The sequence below is a fragment of the Balaenoptera musculus genome, chromosome 5, assembly GCF_009873245.2.
Source record: "Balaenoptera musculus isolate JJ_BM4_2016_0621 chromosome 5, mBalMus1.pri.v3, whole genome shotgun sequence".
NCBI classification, from domain to species: domain Eukaryota; kingdom Metazoa; phylum Chordata; class Mammalia; order Artiodactyla; family Balaenopteridae; genus Balaenoptera; species Balaenoptera musculus.
Window position 1 is genome coordinate 117,709,737 of NC_045789.1, and position 17,159 is coordinate 117,726,895.

General features: G+C 40.1%; 1 protein-coding gene across 3 annotated transcripts in view; it reads left to right on the plus strand.

Moving 5' to 3' along the window:
• The first annotated feature begins 7,993 nt into the window (after nucleotides 1-7,993).
• Nucleotides 7,994-17,159, plus strand: part of LOC118895162 (bifunctional heparan sulfate N-deacetylase/N-sulfotransferase 3) — a 141,186-nt gene continuing 132,020 nt past the window's right edge. For all 3 annotated transcript variants that reach the window (XM_036851962.1, XM_036851963.1, XM_036851965.1), the window contains exon 1: nucleotides 7,994-8,103. The gene's annotated coding sequence lies outside the window, so the exon portion shown is untranslated. The remainder of the gene's footprint in view (nucleotides 8,104-17,159) is intronic.

Here is a 17,159-nt window from a genome sequence, read left to right on the forward strand (position 1 = left end):
ATGGACAATCTGGAAGAAATGGACAAATTCTTAGAAAAGCACAACCTTCCGAGACTGAACCAGGAAGAAATAGAAAATATAAACAGACCAATCACAAGCACTGAAATTGAGACTGTGATTAAAAATCTTCCAACAAACAAAAGCCCAGGACTAGATGGCCTCACAGGCGAATTCTATCAAACATTTAGAGAGGAGTTAACACATATCTTTCTCAAACTCTTCGAAAACACAGCAGAGTGAGGAACACTCCCAATCTCAATCTACAAGGCCACCATCACCCTGATACCAAAACCAGACAAAGATGTCACAAAGAAAGAAAACTACAAGACACTATCACTGATGAACACAGATGCAAAAATCCTCAACAAAATACTAGCAAACAAAATCCAACAGCACATTAAAAGGATCATACACCATAATCATGTGGGGTTTATCCCAGGAATGCAAGGATTCTTTAATATATACAAATCAATCAATGTGATAAACCGTATTAACAAACTGAAGGAGAAAAACCATACGATCATCTCAATAGATGCAGAAAAAGCTTTTTCAACAAGTTCAACACCCATTTATGATAAAACCCTGCAGAAAAGTAGGCATAGAGGGAACTTGTCTCAACATAATAAAGGTCCATATATGAAAAACCCAGAGCCAACATCATTCTCAATGGTGGAAAACTGAAACCATTTCCACTAAGATAAGGAACAAGCCAAGGTTCTCCACTCTCACCACCATTATTCAACATAGTTTTGGAAGTTTTAGCCACAGCAATCAGAGAAGAAAACGAAATAAAAGGAATCTAAATTGGAAAAAGAAGAAATAAGATGTCACTGTTGCAGATTACATGATACCAAACAGAGAGAATCCTAAAGATGCTACCAGAAAACTACTACAGCTAATCAATGAATTTGGTAAAGTAGCAGGATACAAAATTAATGCACAGAAATCTCTTGCATTCCTATATACTAATGATGAAAAATCTGAAAGATAAATTAAGGAAACACTCCCATTATCACTGCAACAAAAAGAATAAAATACCTAGGAATAAACCTATCTAAGGAGACAAAGACCTGTATGCAGAAAACCATAAGACACTGATGAAAGAAATTAAAGATGATACAAGAAGATGGAGAGATACACCACGCTCTTGGATTGGAAGAATCAACATTGTGAAAATGACTATACTACCCAAAGCAATCTACACATTCAATGCAATCCCTATCAAACTACCAATGGCATTTTTCACAGAACTCGTACAAAAAATTTCACAATTTGAATGGAAACACAAAAGACCCTGAATAGCCAAAGCAATCTTGAGAAAGAAAAATGGAGCTCAAGGATTCAGGCTCCTGGACTTCAGACTATACTACAAAGCTACAGTAATCAAGACTGCCACAAAAACAGAAATATAGATCAATGGAACAGGATAGAAACCCCAGAGATAAACCCACACACATATGGTCACCTTATTTTTGACAATGGAGGCAAGAATATACAGTGGAGAAAAGACAGCCTCTTCAATAAGTGGTGCTGGGAAAACTGGACAGCTACATGAAAAAGAATGAAATTAGAACACTCACTAACACCATACACAAAATAAGCTCAAAATGGACTAAAGACCTAAATGTAAGGCCAGACACTATCAAACTCTTAGAGAAAAACATAGGCAGAACACTATGACATAAATCACAGCAAGATCCTTTTTGACCCACCTCCTAGAGAAATGGAAATAAAAACACAAATAGGGCTTCCCTGGTGGCGCAGTGGTTGAGAGTCTGCCTGCCAATGCAGGGGACACGGGTTCGAACCCTGGCCTGGGAAGATCCCACATGCCACGGAGCGGCTGGGCCCGTGAGCCACAATTGCTGAGCCTGCGCGTCTGGAGCCTGTGCTCCGCAACAAGAGAGGCCGCGATAGTGAGAGGCCCGCGCACCGCGATGAGGAGCGGCCCCCGCTTGCCACAACTAGAGAAAGCCCTTGCACAGAAATGAAGACCTAACACAGCCATAAATAAATAAATAAATAAATAAATAAATAAAAAAAAAAAAAAAAACACAAATAAACAAATGGGACCTTATGAAATTTAAAGCTGTTGCACAGCAAAGGAAACCATAAACAAGACAAAAAGACAACCCTCAGAATGGAGAAAATATTGCAAATGAAGCAACTGACAAGGATTAATCTCCAAAATTTACAAGCAGCTCATGCAGCTGAATATCAAAAAAACAAACAACCCAATCTAAAAATGGGCAGAAGACCTAAATAGACATTTCTCCAAAGAAGATATACAGATTGCCAACAAACATGTGAAAGGATGCTCAACGTCACTAATCATTAGAGAAATGCAAATCAAAAATACAATGAGGTATCACCTCACACTGATCAGAATGGTCATCATCAAAAAATCTATAAGCAAGAATGCTGGAGAAGTGTGTGGAGGAAAAGGAACCCTCTTGCACTGTTGGTGGGAATGTAAATTGGTACAGCCACTATGGAGAACAGTATGAAGGTTCCTGAAAAAACTAAAAATAGAACTACCATACAACCCAGCAATCCCACTACTGGGCATATACCCTGAGAAAACCATAATTCAAAAAGAGACATGTATCGCAATTTCATTGCAGCTCTATTTACAATAGTCAGGACATGGAAAGCAACCTAAGTGTCCATCACCAGATGAATGGATAAGAAGATGTGGCACATATATACAATGGAATATTACTCAGCCATAAAAAGAAACGAAATTGAGTTATTTGTAGTGACCTGGATGGACCTAGAGTCTGTCATACAGAGTGAAGTAAGTCAGAAAGAGAAAAACAAATACCGTATGGTAACACATATATATGGAATCTAAAAAACAAACAACAACAACAAAAAAAGGTTCTGGAGAACCTAGGGGCAGGAACAGGAATAAAGATGCAGAGGCAGAGAATGGACTTGAGGACACGGGGCGGGGGAAGGGTAAGCAGGGACGAAGTGAGAGAGTGGGCATGGACATATATACACTACCAAACGTAAAATAGATAGCTAGTGGGAGCAGCCGCAATAGCACAGGGAGATCAGCTCGGTGCTTGTGTCCACCTAGAGGGGTGGGATAGGAGGGTGGGAGTGAAACACAAGAGGGAGGAGATATTGGGATGTATGTATATGTATAGCCGATTCACTGTTATAAAGCAGAAACTAACACACATTCTAAAGCAATATACTTCAATAAAGATGTTAAAAAAAAATCCTGACTTTACTGTATATTTATTATGAGTAACATAAAAAAGAGAATGTTTTGAAACCAAATAATTTATACAATAATAATGTTCATTCTTATAGACCCACATAAGACACAACCTTTGTTCTCAATAATGCTCTATGCAAGGGATCTTAAGTGAGTCTCAGATAAGCAGTATCTGCTTCACCTGGCAGCTTGTTAAAATGCAAATTCTCCGGCCTACCCGACTCCTAGTGAATCAGAAACTCTGGGGTGGGGCCCACCAACCTGTGATTTAATAAGCCTTCCAGATTATACTGATGCACCCTAAAATTTGAGCACCACTGCTCTAATCTAGTCTATTAAGTTTAAATTGGTGTTTTATAAAATAAGACAAGATTTTCATACTACTAATTCAACCTTGTACACTTTTCACAGGCATGTTTGCAAGGAGACTTAGAGGCAGGTAAAATTCATCTTTTCTGTGGCTTTTGAGAAGCCGGATACCACTTCCATTTCTCTTCCTCCTAACCAATCATTTGGGGGAGGTTTTTGGTTTTGATCTATTTTCAGTTAACATCTCTTGAGACAACGAAGAAAGTTGGGGTACATTTCCTTGAGCTGAGTTAGCAGTTTCTAGCTAGAATATGCTTTCTTTCAAATCTTCATCCATTACCTTTCAGCAGCTTAACAGTGTCATTGATTACTATAACTATAGATTCAAGCTGAATATTTTCAAGAAAAGTAATACTACACTTACTAGCTATTTCAGGTCAGAAATACTGATGTATTCTTTATTAACACTTGCATTTTTTAAAACTTGTTAGAAGAGTATGTTGCTTTAATTTAGACACTGAAAAATAGAAGACTCTGCAAATTGAAATGAGTTTTCCAATCCTTCATAATCATCACCTCCACATAGAAGTATTTAGAGGAAGGGGAAAAAAAACCATCAAAAGATACAAATAATTTTTAAACTATACAAGGCATAAATTCTTAAATCTCCATCATTCAGTGTCTTATTTCAGAGTGACTAAATACAAGGGTTGAATATTTCAATATACAGAAGTGCATAGTTTTGTTCTTTTTCTTTTTAATGGTTTCCACAGGTATTTGATTTACAGAGCTGGGTCTCTTGATAAATATTTTTCATATCACCTCAGGGCTTCTCAGAGGTTAACAGAAGCCTGAACTTCCATTTTTGAGGTCCCCAGTATTTACGTAAATAGTAATAGTAGATATGCTAAAGGTAGATACAAAAACTGTGGTTTATCCCATAAGTCTAAACTAAATCTAACACATTTATCACATTAAAAAATATTGTAGGGCTTCCCTGGTGACGCAGTGGTTGAGAATTTGCCTGCCAATGCAGGGGACACAGGTTCAAGCCCTGGTCTGGGAAGATTGCACATGCCGCGGAGCAACTAGGCCCGTGAGCCACAACTACTGAGCTTGCGCGTCTGGAGCTTGTGCTCCGCAACAAGAGAGGCCGCGATGGTGAGAGGCCCGCGCACCGCGATGAAGAGTGGCCCCCGCTTGCCGCAACTAGAGAAAGCCCTCACACAGAAACGAAGACCCAACACGGCCAAAAAAAAATTAATTAATTAATTAATTAATTTTTTAAAAAAATATTGTATAAGTTCATTTAGAGATTATACTAAATTTGAGCTTCTTCACAAATGTGAGACACTGGGCTAGAACATCTTCTCCACCTCTACTTAGGCCACTGCCACAGGTTCTTTGCTGTCTAAAATGAGTGTTGCATAAACTGGAATCTCTTGGGAGGAAAAATTATTCCCTGGCCTTAATACTCCTGGGTTAGGGAAGAAGACAGGAAGGAAAGGCTAGAGGGGACAAGGGTTGACACTGCTATCTATTGCCTCTTTACCTTCTGCTGGGCAAGTAAAGAGGAAGGAAATATAGGCAACATATCTATCTGCTATTACACTGGCTTAAATTTCATATGTGCACAGATGGGAACTTGTGGAATAGAGCTATAAGACTTGACTATCTCATAGGAAAAAAACACAGAATCCTAAGGTGTCTGTACTTCCAGTTCAATGGTTAGAGTAGCAATCACTGGTGAAGGTAGCAATTCTCCCCAAAGATTCAGGAAATTTCTGCCTCCAATCAAAGATTCATGAATCTTTTCTATTTCCTGAAATCTTGCAGAAGAGCCTGACCTCCTACCCCTATATCAATACATAAGTAACAGAAGAGCAGGGAAGGTTCCTGCTTTTATTTTCTTACTAAAATATTATTTAATATTTAGTAGGTGGACCATTTAGTAGATGTTCAATAACTTTTTTTTATTTTTATAACTGTAATGAAGACTGTAAAGGTGCTTGGATGACAGAGCAAGTTCTCTGGAAAAGACGCATTTTAAAAAAAAAATTCTTACAATTCCTGAAAGGCACAAGACTCTCGAGGGGGCGGGGTGGGCGGGGAACCACAACAAAATTAATTAATTAATTTAAAATACCAATCTAATACATGTCATCTGGCAAAAGAATTCTACCATCTTGACATTTTCATAGGCTTCCAGAAGGAGTAATTCGTTCAGTTACTTCTGTAACCTCTTTATCAAAAGAGCAAAAAGAATACACAACTTTCAGGCTTTTTAAAATTCCAAGCTAACTCAAAACATGAGAATCTAATCGAAGGTCTCTCTATACAGTATCCAAATGCCCCCTTAAAGTTAATAAACGACCAAAATATTTAATTTCTGTATCATTTGGGTCTCTTTCAATTCCAACAAGGCAGACATTTCAATTCAAACTGCCTTAAGACAAAACTGAATTTGGTGATTTGTATTTGAAAATATCCAAAGTTAAGACCTTTTTTCAGCAGCAGCTGGGTTCAGAGCTCAAATATCCCCATCTAGGTTTAGCTTTCCTCCAACTCTCAGGTATGCCTGAGTATTTGCTTCATTCTCAGACTTCACATGGTGACACAAAGAAGCTCTAAGCTCACAACTCACTCTGCAAAGTCCAATGGAAGGGAGTCCCTTCCTTAAGGGGGCCAAAAAAAGTCCCAAAACGGTGCTTTCTTGTCTCTGATTGGCCAGACTTGGTCATATACTTTTCTGTAAACCAGTCCTAGCTACCAGGAAGACATAATGCTTCTAATGGCCACACCTGAGTCGTGGGTCACCCAGTGAGTCAGAGTAGTGGCTGACATCACCTGAAGCTTATGGGCCGAGGGGTGCTGGTACGATCCTCAGAATAAATGAGGTTACTGTTTCCATGAAGAGGAGCGAGTAGCTGCGAAGCAAAACCACAAATATCCACTACAAGTTATCATTAGTAGATCCACTTCCCCCACTTATTAAAACTGTCACATATGCTATGTTAGTGGGTCAAAATGGAATCTAAAAGAAAAAACAAAAAAAAATCATTCGATTGAGGCTCCTGATCAACCTATAGTTTAGAAGAGCGTAACCTCACACCTTGTATCCAAAATGTTGCTCCAGTTGTTGGCCTTCCATTTTTCTTCAGGAGCTGGAACACGTGGCCTTTAGAAAGCCCGAAAATGGAGGCAATTCCCGGCTTACAACCTCGAAGCCGCCCGCCGCGCTCTACCAGATCCAGTGTCACAGGCGGGAGCGCGACCAGAGGGGACGACGAGGGTGTGACCCCCTTTCCCAGCGCCGCCTCAAGGACTCGCACCCACTTCCCGCGCGGCGCAACCCTTCTCATCCTTGTTGGCCGCTACCAATACTGCCCGCAGTGGCCGTCGGAACCGGACGACAGGGGCGGGACGCCCGGGGTCTCCAAGCCGAGGGCCGGGCAGGCAGACCCGGGTGCGAGGCGGGCGGATGGGGGCGCCTCCAGCCCCCCGGCTCCCGCCTTCTCCCCTTAAGCCGGCGGGCGGGCGGGCGCAGGCGGGTCGCGAGCCGGGAGGCAGCGTGAGGGCGGCGCCGGCGCTGCCGGGCGGGTCCCGAGGCCGCGGAGCGCGTCGGAGCGAGCGCAAGAGTCCCCGCGCGTCCGCCGCGCTCGCCCCGCGGCCGCTCCCGCCCGGCGCCGCCCGCGCTCCCGGATCCGCGAGGCACCCACCGGCCGCGGCCGCGGGAACCCGGGCGCGCGAGGGGAGGGGCCGCCCCCGCCGGGCTCCCGGCACCACGTTCGCCCCTGAGAGAAGCCCGAACGGCGGGGCCGCCGCGAGGAGCCGCGGAGACCGAGGACCCGGGAAGGAGGATCCCGCGGACGCCCGCAGCCCGAGGGAACCACCAGGGACCGGGCGGTCCTCGCCCAGACACCGGCCCCCGGCGACTTGAAATGCGGACTCCAGAGGCGGCGCGCACGGTCAGGGCAAGTTTCTCGCGGTTTGAAGGGGTCCCGAAACCGCCTCTCGTTTTATTTAATCGTCCTTTCCCTACTGTTTTAAATAAGTTTATTTAGACAGTGGAGAAAAAAAAAAAAAAAAAAAAGCTTCCTGGATGACTGTAGGTTTGTAAATATAATCCCGAAAGTTTTGCATGGTGTGGTTATTTGCTTATGCAGATTTATTAACCTGTTAACTCTTCAGCTAGACAGAAAATTGACATTTTAAATATTGTTTGAGGAACATTACAAGTTCGCTGCTGCGTTCAGGCATTGTGTTATTTATCAGCTTAGTTAGCATCTGTCTTCCCGAAGTGGTACCCAAACCTGTCCCTTGCCGACCGGTCTTGCATGTGACACTCTTGCCCTCTAGTGCCTCAGCAGCTTGGTAGCAGTTTGATGGCTAATATTAATGAGATGTTACATAACACAAGGGTACTGGGCCTGAACTGGTATTGCTGCCACTTTTTACAAAAGCCAAAAGGCTGAGCCGGTGGTAGTGGATACTGCTGCTTCAGTTTCTTTTCTATCTAATGAAACTTTCTCAAGCGTTTTCAGTTCTTTCTGTTTTAATTCCAGGTAAGTGTATCTATTTATTTATACTATACATTAATGGCTCACTCATAAATGTAGGAGTAGCAACTTTGTTTTTAATTAATCTAAGAATTTCGGGATTGAATAAGTGCCTAATTTGATCTTTATAGACGAAATAGACCATTTAATTAAATTGAGTGAAACAAAGAACTGTCTTATCCTGGTGTCATTTTAAAGCTTCTCTTTTATAAAATTAAAGTGTTAAGGGGAATGATCCCTTATAATTGTTTAAGATCTCCACCAAGAACTTGTAATTATTCTGCAGTAGATTTGTTAGACAGAACAAATGTCTGTTGCTTGACGGACTAGAAATTTGTAAGCAACATCAGAGATTTAAACTGTAACTACCTGTTTACCTATACAGTAATGATCCTCGACAAATCTTTCTATTTGATGCAATTCATTTTATAAACATTATTTAAAATTATACAGTTAATAAAATTAAATGCAACTGGCAAGAAATAGCCTAAGTATTGAATACAGAAGCTTTAAATTAAAAGAAAATACATATTCTTCCATTTAATATATCCATTTTTTTTGAAGAAGAAGAACTAAGTTTCATTTTTTTAAGGGGTTTACCTAGATCATCTTCCAACTAGTTCTAGTTCTTCTAATATCTGGAAACTATTTAAGCCTCAAACTCATTTAAAGTTGAAATTTATCCATATTCTTTATAAACATATTGGAGTACGGCAACATATATAATCTGGAAGAGTTTAAAGGAATTCATTCCTAAATAATGTAAACAACTAAATCTTAATATTAAAATACAAATCAGATATTGAGACACATGAGACACTGACCTCAAATCCACTTTTTCTTTTTCTTAGAAAATATATTATAAACTATTGAACAGTGCTGTTCACCACTAGAGAGCAGAGTGAGGTGGAAGAGAAACTCTCAAACATCTGATATTCACCTGAAGGGCATTTTGTCCCTTTTTCTTTAGCCGTAGCTCCCTATTAATATTGTATTTGAGAAGTAGATTTCAAAAATAAATTTGAAAGAGATTCTTTTGGAAAATAGTACTGAACATATCAAGAGGCTTGCCTTAACAGAAACTCTTTTCCTTTTCTTTCTCCAGTTAACACAGACAGTATCTGCCACCTCTCTGATATTTTTATTGTTTTTCTTTATGGTCTTGATGGTAAAGCAGAAGCCTTCTTTCTTTGTCTAAGTAAATATTGATATTAAACTGGTCACATGAGTTAATTTTCTTCATAGTCTTTAGAATAAAGATTCTCACATTACTAAAATATTTTAGATAAAATAAAACTTTTATCTCTTTCTAGAGAGATTTGTTATAGTTCAGTTCAGTTGAGTTATAGTATACCGTTTCTTTTAATACATTTTCTTGAGTAAACTATTGTTTCTGAAGATTATGGCAAATATTAGAGTAATTTGTGGTATAACTGAAAGGTTTGTTGAAAAAAATATAGTGGAAGAGATACCCAGGCATTTGAGGTTCTTTTTTTTCTGAACAATATATCCTGCTGAAGAAGTTATTATGAGCTAGAATCTATAAATTCAAAGGTTGACTTGTCATTCAGAATTTTAAAATGATAAAGAAATTACAAATTTTTCTTTTAATTCAGGGAATCTTATATGACTTCCTTGAATCCTGGTTGAATCTCAACTGCTCTTTGGTGATTAGTGGCAACTTTTAAATTTAAATAAAATTTGAGGTTAAAATACTTTGGTGATTTGTACGCGCTAGAAAAACAGGGACATAGAATTGGTGATAAAAACACTATTCTCAACTAAGTAAATGCCTTGGACTTCTAATTGCTTAACAGTTTAGACAATAGGGGAAAGACAGTGGAAGTTTACTTATCCTGTGCTGTGGCTGTTGGCGATGAGCATTCACACTGAAATGCACGAACTCTGAATGAACACCTGTCCATATTCGAGGATGCTTCCAGGCCACAAAAGTAAGAGCTTGCATTATAATGGTAACTAGTGTGAACAATGCCCACAGTTGTGAACAATGCTCACAGTTGTTTTATAACTGAAGTTTCTCTTAGAATACCCAAAAATTGGTTTTAGAAAACCAACTGATTTATTTATCTGCTTGTTTGTTTTTAATAAAAACTATATTCTTAGGCTCTGGGACATCACAATGAGTGATTTATCGCTTCAAGTTGAGCTAAACATTTTTCATCAATTTCACATAAGTTGCATAACTAGAAAAAAAAGTCAGGCCCTGCTGCAAGTATCGTGTATAATAAATTATTTTACAAAGACTCCTACAAATTAATGAGAGCTGTAACTCTTCACTACCTGTTGCCAAAAAATCAAGTATTAAAGTTCTATACTAAAACCTTTTAGCATCTCCGTGATGGGTATCCATTTTACATACATTTCACTTTTAAATCTTTTTCTTTGATTACAGTGTTTGAGAATAACATGAAGTTAGATCTGGATTCTAGGTCTGGTTCTGCCGTGAGAGCTGTAGTCTTGGGCAACTCCCTTGCTGACTCTGGGCCTTGGTCCCTCACCTGGAAAATAAGGATCTCAGAGATCTTTTCGTATCCTCTTTATTGCCCAACACTGTGGAAATTGTTCTGGAGGATAGGACAAAAAGACATGAAAAAAAGTAAAGAATAATGCAAAACTAAACTTACTGAGAATAACTTATTGAGAATAAACTTATTGAGTACTACAGTCTGGAATTTTAGTAGTAGATATGTTAAGTCATTAAAATGACAGCTAACACTCAGAATGGTTACGTGTACCAGGCACTGTTCTAAGCACTTTACTTACTAATTTTCAGCTCATGTAATCTTCACAAAGATTATTTGAGGTAGATACTGTAATTATTTCCACTTCACAGATGAAGAAATTGAGGCACTGAGAGGTTACCTACATGTCTAAGATGGCATCCCTGCCAAGTGGTAAAGCTGGGATTCAGTTTGAGTCTGGCTCCAATTCACATGCCCTTAACAACTAAATTACATTGTAACTCTATATGTTTCAAATATTTGTGCTTGATATGCCTCTTGATATAACATAGGAAATTCATGTACCACTCTAGTCATTTCCACCACTTCTACCCTTACAAATGAAATGATCATTCATTTATTCAAGAAAAATTTACTCAGCACCTACTATTGTTCCAGACTTAAAGCAGTTCCCAGAACCCTTATATGTGGTGCCTTCCCTAATGGGGTATATATAATCTAGTTTAGGTGATTTCTTTCTCCTCGCTTCCCCAATTGAGTTGTGTCACTTGTTCTAAAAGATGCCCAAGGCAACAGAGGAAGAATTTGTCTGACTTCTTCACTGATGCATCCATAGGGTAGAGAGTAAGAGAACCAGGACCTCAGACCTCCTCAGGACTCCCTTTCATATTTTTTCATTGCTCCTCTCTGCTCTTTTTGCATTATCGTCTCTCTGCAGATTGGCTGCCTCTGCTTCTCTGGTTCATGTAACCTGCCCTAAAACAGCCAAAAACTGATCTGTAACTTTACATCTTATGGTCTAGGCAAACAATAAGAGACTGGGTTAATAATCTCTTGTTCCCATGTCTCTGAAGAGGATAAAAATGACAAGGGTTAGATTATATCCTGAAAGCTGCAGTGGCAGTATCACAATGCCCTGCTGTTAGGCATGCGCTGATGCATACATTCTAGCTGAATTTTAAGAGGATATAGGCAGACTTTTTCCCCTTTAAGTCATACAGGCAGAGCAAACAGCAAGCAGCAGTGGGATGGTTTTCTTCTCTTGCCTCACTGGATGGCATAACACTGAGGGGAGTGAACAAAATGTATTCTTTCCTTCATAATTTCTAAATACACAGAAGGATGGAAAATTGCAATAGAAAGTCATTTTCCATCAATATATCAAACAAAGCTAATACCCCCAAGTGCAGCTTTTCTCCCATCCATCTTAAAAAAAAAAAAAAAACCCAGTTCTAGAGACAGAGCATTATTCTTGGTGGTACTCCATGCAAATCAGCATCTTACTTGCCTACCACAGCAGGGTTCAATAAATATGACACAATTTCACACATTCTTTCTCAGAGAAAAGCATGTTCTTTGTCAATTTTTTAATATCACTGAATTACTTTTAGCAAATTCATGTAATGTATTTGAGGCCTCCCAATGAATTTTTCAACACTATAAAATACGGTTAATTTTGTGAAAGAGGAATATTGTCAAGATCTTTTAAATATCTTTCATTTATGTTAGAACCTGAAGTTCTTTAGTTATTAATACTCATTTTCCAGATGGCAATCTTTTTTTCACATTTCTTGTGCTGCCAACATGATTCTATTCCATTTGGAAATTGATTTTTACTTTGGGATGATGTTGGGTGTTAGTGGAAGAAAAAAGATAGGTTACAGTGACAAGTAGGTGCTTCTCCTTGCAGATTTTGCAATGTTTTGCAAACTGTATGTTTGTATATAGTCAGTTCTTCACTATGTATATGAAATGGCCTGTGATTCCAAAAAAATAATTGCTCCCTCTGCCTTTCATTAATGTAGATAATTAAATAATGGCTAATGTTTCCTCGGTGGAAAACAGATGTTTTCCTTTTTAAAAACAGATGCATTGCAAAACAACCCTAACCACTCCGAATTCTGAAAAATATCAGAAAGGGGGAAATCGGTATTTGAGTAAGAGTCAGTAAAAGGTACATTGTGGATGTGCCCGGTTTGTGGCTGTGGTCAAGGTGGTCCCTACCGTTCACAGTGTTTATATTATCACCCTGACTGAGGCTGACGTGACTGATGGAGGGTGTTCATTCATGGAAGATGGTCTGACTTCATGACTGCTCTGGTTTGTGAATGCAGCTGCTATTTGTAAAATTTAGTAGAGGCTCTTTTTCACTCATTTTTCAAGTATTCAGTGGGATGTTTGAACTTCAGGCACTGTGTTGATATCAAGAATATAGAAGTGAACAGGGCAAGTACTTACAGATGCTTCCCAACTATGAAGAAATATTATGCAGAAAATCACATGACTAACTATGGAACGTGACTAATCACATTATAACTATGGAATGTGCTGCAGAGTTCAAGTAGATGGTGATGTGAGAGTGTGTTACAGGGACCCCTGACAGATCTGGGGAATCAGGGAGGCTTTTGTGAGGCAGGGACATTTATGCTTAGAGCCACAGGATTTGGACAATGAAGCCAAATGAGAAGAGCAGAGAAAACTTGCAGACAAAGAGAACAGCATGTAAGAAGACCCTGAGTCAGTAAAGAGCTCCAGGCAGACCTCCTGCCTGGAGCTTAGCCGGGAGCACACCATCGAATCAGGCCTGAGATGTCAGAGTGGGAAGCATACCTCAGTGTCTTGTGGGATATGTATAGGAATTTGGGTTTTAATCCGTAAGTGAGATAGGCAGCCATTGTTGGATTTTCAGCTGGGAGGAAACAATCAGATTTGTACTTTGATGCTGGATTGAAAAAAGTATAGAGGGGGCCAAGAGTGTTTATGGCGGGGGTAGTGGTTGCAGTAGTTCAGGTGAGAGGGACATTGCCTGGAAAAGGAGAGAAAAGCACTGGGTCAGATGAGTTTTAGAAAATGGAAATGAGAGCTCTTGGGTCCATTTAGATAAGCAGGAGTGAGGGAGAAGAAGGTGTCAAGGGTGAGCCACCAGACGGCTGTGGGAAGATGAAGATGGTGTTAGAGGGTGGATCACAAATTCAGTTACGGACAGTTTGAGCTTGCTTGTGACATGATTCCAGTGGAGCCAAGGAGTGGTGGGTCTATAATAAGAAAAGGCACAGTTACTGTGAGTTGTTATTATACCAAATCGATAGTTCAGTTTGGAATCCTGGAGCTCAGAGGAAGGAGGTTTGAGTTACAAATAAACATTTGGAATTTGGGGGAGCATAGAGGGTAATGAAAGCCAGGGAGTATATGAGCTTATCTAGGAAAAGGGGAGGGGGGCGGGATTAAAAGAAGGCCAAGGATGGACACGGTGCCAATTATGCCTCTCATTGGGCCTCTTCCTCTGCGCTGAGATCCATCTGACTTTAGATTTCTGCATCAGAAGTGGACTTCCTGTACTTCCCACCACTCTGCTTATACTAGAATGTTTGTAGCTATCCCTTTACGAACGCTTAATACATTTTTATTAGCCATCTTCAGGATATTTCTCTCATTTATTATGTTGTTTATACCATCATCATCGTCATCATCATTATAACAGGTAACATTTAATATATTCATTCTCTGTGCCAGACAATTTTCTAAGAGCTTTTTATACTTTTAACTCATAATCCTCATCAAAACCCTATTAAGTAGGTACCACAAGTATCCCCAATTTCATGAGGAAACTGCCCCATCTAAAGGGAAGACGTGCCTGATATCCATTTCCTGCATGTCCCTAGCATGAAAGGGATGTGTTGCACTTCCCTTCCCAGGTGGACGGTATCTTTGATGTAGGCTGTCGGGTTCGAAATCAGTTCAGCTACTACAAGCTGAGGCATCTTGGGCAGGTTACTTAGCCTTTAAAGGGCCCAAGGCCGTGTTGGCATATAGTAAGTGTCTTTAATGTTAGCTGGGTTGCTGTTGTTATTCTGCCTTCCCACAGGGTGTAATTTCCTTCCGTGTGCCTTATAGGAAATCCTGATGAGGTGGTGGGGCTTATAACCAGCCCAACCTTGCAACTTTCCTGTATCTACTGTGACTATTCCAAAATGCCTGCCTAAGTGGTTTGTTGATATTCTAAATTTCATAATCAGTTTCTTGGTCATTCAGCATATTCCTCATCATAGGTCGAATAGGTGGCCAAGTACAACCACAGCTGTCAGCTCTATGCTTCTAAGACAGACAGTTGTGTCCAGGAAACTCTGACATGCAGGCTCGTGTGCCTGTTCTTTAGTCATTCACAGAACCCTTCAGACCATGCAAAAGTCTGTAATTTTCAATATATTTTTGTGAGGGCACTTCAAGAACACAGTTGTCATTATACTAAAGGGTTTACCTGTTGATCTTTTTGGCCTTTAAATATGTTTTTATCCTTTGCCTTGTTTGAAAGATCACTGGGAATAACAGAAATCCTATACCCTTGGAAATTTCAGTCTAACAAAACAGAGAGACATTAAACAAATCACGTTGCTAATAATAATAAGAGTTTTGATAAAGGCCCCAAAGGAAAAGTAATTATAATTAGAGTATATAATCTGGAGACCTGGCCTAAACCGGGGGGGGGGGGGGGGAGTGGAGTTGGTCAGAAAGACTTTCCTGAGAAGCTGAGTTTGTGTAGCATATCAAGATTTGCCCGTGACCCATCAATTTCAAACATTTCCTTGACTTTCTTATTTGTCAACATCCAACTATTTTTTAGAACACTGTGATTTTGCTCTCTCCCCACACATCATTTAGTCACCTGCCTGAACCCTAAGTGTCCGTCACTAGCTCAAGTCAATTTCCACTCCAAGGTGTTTTTATTACTGGCACTTTTATTCTCCTGGTCCCCAAGCCTGCCCTCTCCCCAGCCAGTAATCATTTCCTTTTCTCTTTTCCTCCCAAGTCTCTCTTTGTTTTCATTCTCCCCGATAACCACCTTGGTCTGGACCCAGACCACCCCCCACCTGGATCATGCAGCAGCATCTTAGCTGGGACTCCCCGGACTCCACCTACTTCTGCACTGCGTGCAATGCAGCGTGTACTCTCTCCGTTCATATTACTGCTCTTTGTTCATTCTGGATGTCACTGCTACACTAATCATCTGTAAACACTATTTTTATTGTCTCTCTTCTGTTCAGATACACCCAGTGCTGTTTCACACTCTTGCGTTCACAATCACTTCCAAGGACGTTCATCAGTCTGCAGTAATCTTTCAATCACATGTTATTCGCATTTTCAACCCAACACAGTGCCTTATAATTAGTTTAGGCTGACTCTCAGATAAACACACTGTAACCATTTCATTTCTTCAACTTTGCCAGGTTTGTATGCCTGACGTGCTCACCTCATTCTCGTACCCAAATCCTGCCCATCATGCCATGTCCCCCTCAAGCACCATGTCTCTTAGAAAGTGCCACTGACTTTCCTAAGTTTCATTACTCTCTCTTGCCCTTTCTTCTGAAACTTATAATAGATATAGTCTGTACAGCACAAATCACTACTTATTATGGGCAACATAGTGTTGGCTGCTGTTTCACAAGTCTCATTTCCCCCATAGAGACCATGTTTCTACAGACAAGAATCATTCCTAAAATTACTTCTGTGGTGTCCCCAGCACCTAGTACAGCACTAAGCCCAAAGCAGGTGTTCAATAAATACCTAAAGACTGCTTGCAGAATGATTAATTGAAAGGTATCTTTGGGTGGGTGAAGATTTAATATCTACCATAGTTGCTCTTTTGTCCCATGTTGGGATGGTATGAATATATTTCTTAGTAATGAATAAAACAGAGACATTAAATCCAGTAAATTTATGGATAATTGTAATCATTAATAGTGATGTGTAGCCTTAAAAATAATTTATGGCATTAGAATAAAGTAGAAGGGTCAAATTAACCTTTAAGGTTAATATGCCATTGTATTCAACTAATTCCACAAATAGCCATTTGGTGCTTACTCTGTGCCTGACCCTAGGGGCTCAGTGATACACAAAAGAAGCATTATCTCTACTCTCCTAGCGTTTACAGTTAAACAGGGGAGACTGACTAAACAGAATTTTAATTATAATAGTGTCAAGAAGTACAAAGGAAAGATACTTTCCACAATGGCTGTGTGTGACTGCTGGGTCTTACCATGTTTAGGTCAGCTCCATGCTGAGAAGTTTTCACAGGGGAATTGTGTGGAGGAGTTTAATTTTCCTCATGTAACTGTCTTCTTAGTGATGCCCCACTGGTGAAAGGCTCAGGAGAAGCTGCTACAGGGCCATCTAATGCAGAATAAGGAGTAACAGCAACAATTCAGTCCATCCCGAGATTTTCAGAGCTAACGGAGACAGAGAGAGCACGGGAAGTTGGTGGTGGTGGACGAGGTTGCAATAGGAACAGGAAGTTTTGAGAGTCCACCCCAAAGACTAAATCTGACCACAGCGAAGTGAGATGTGCAGCCAAAAAAGGTTTGC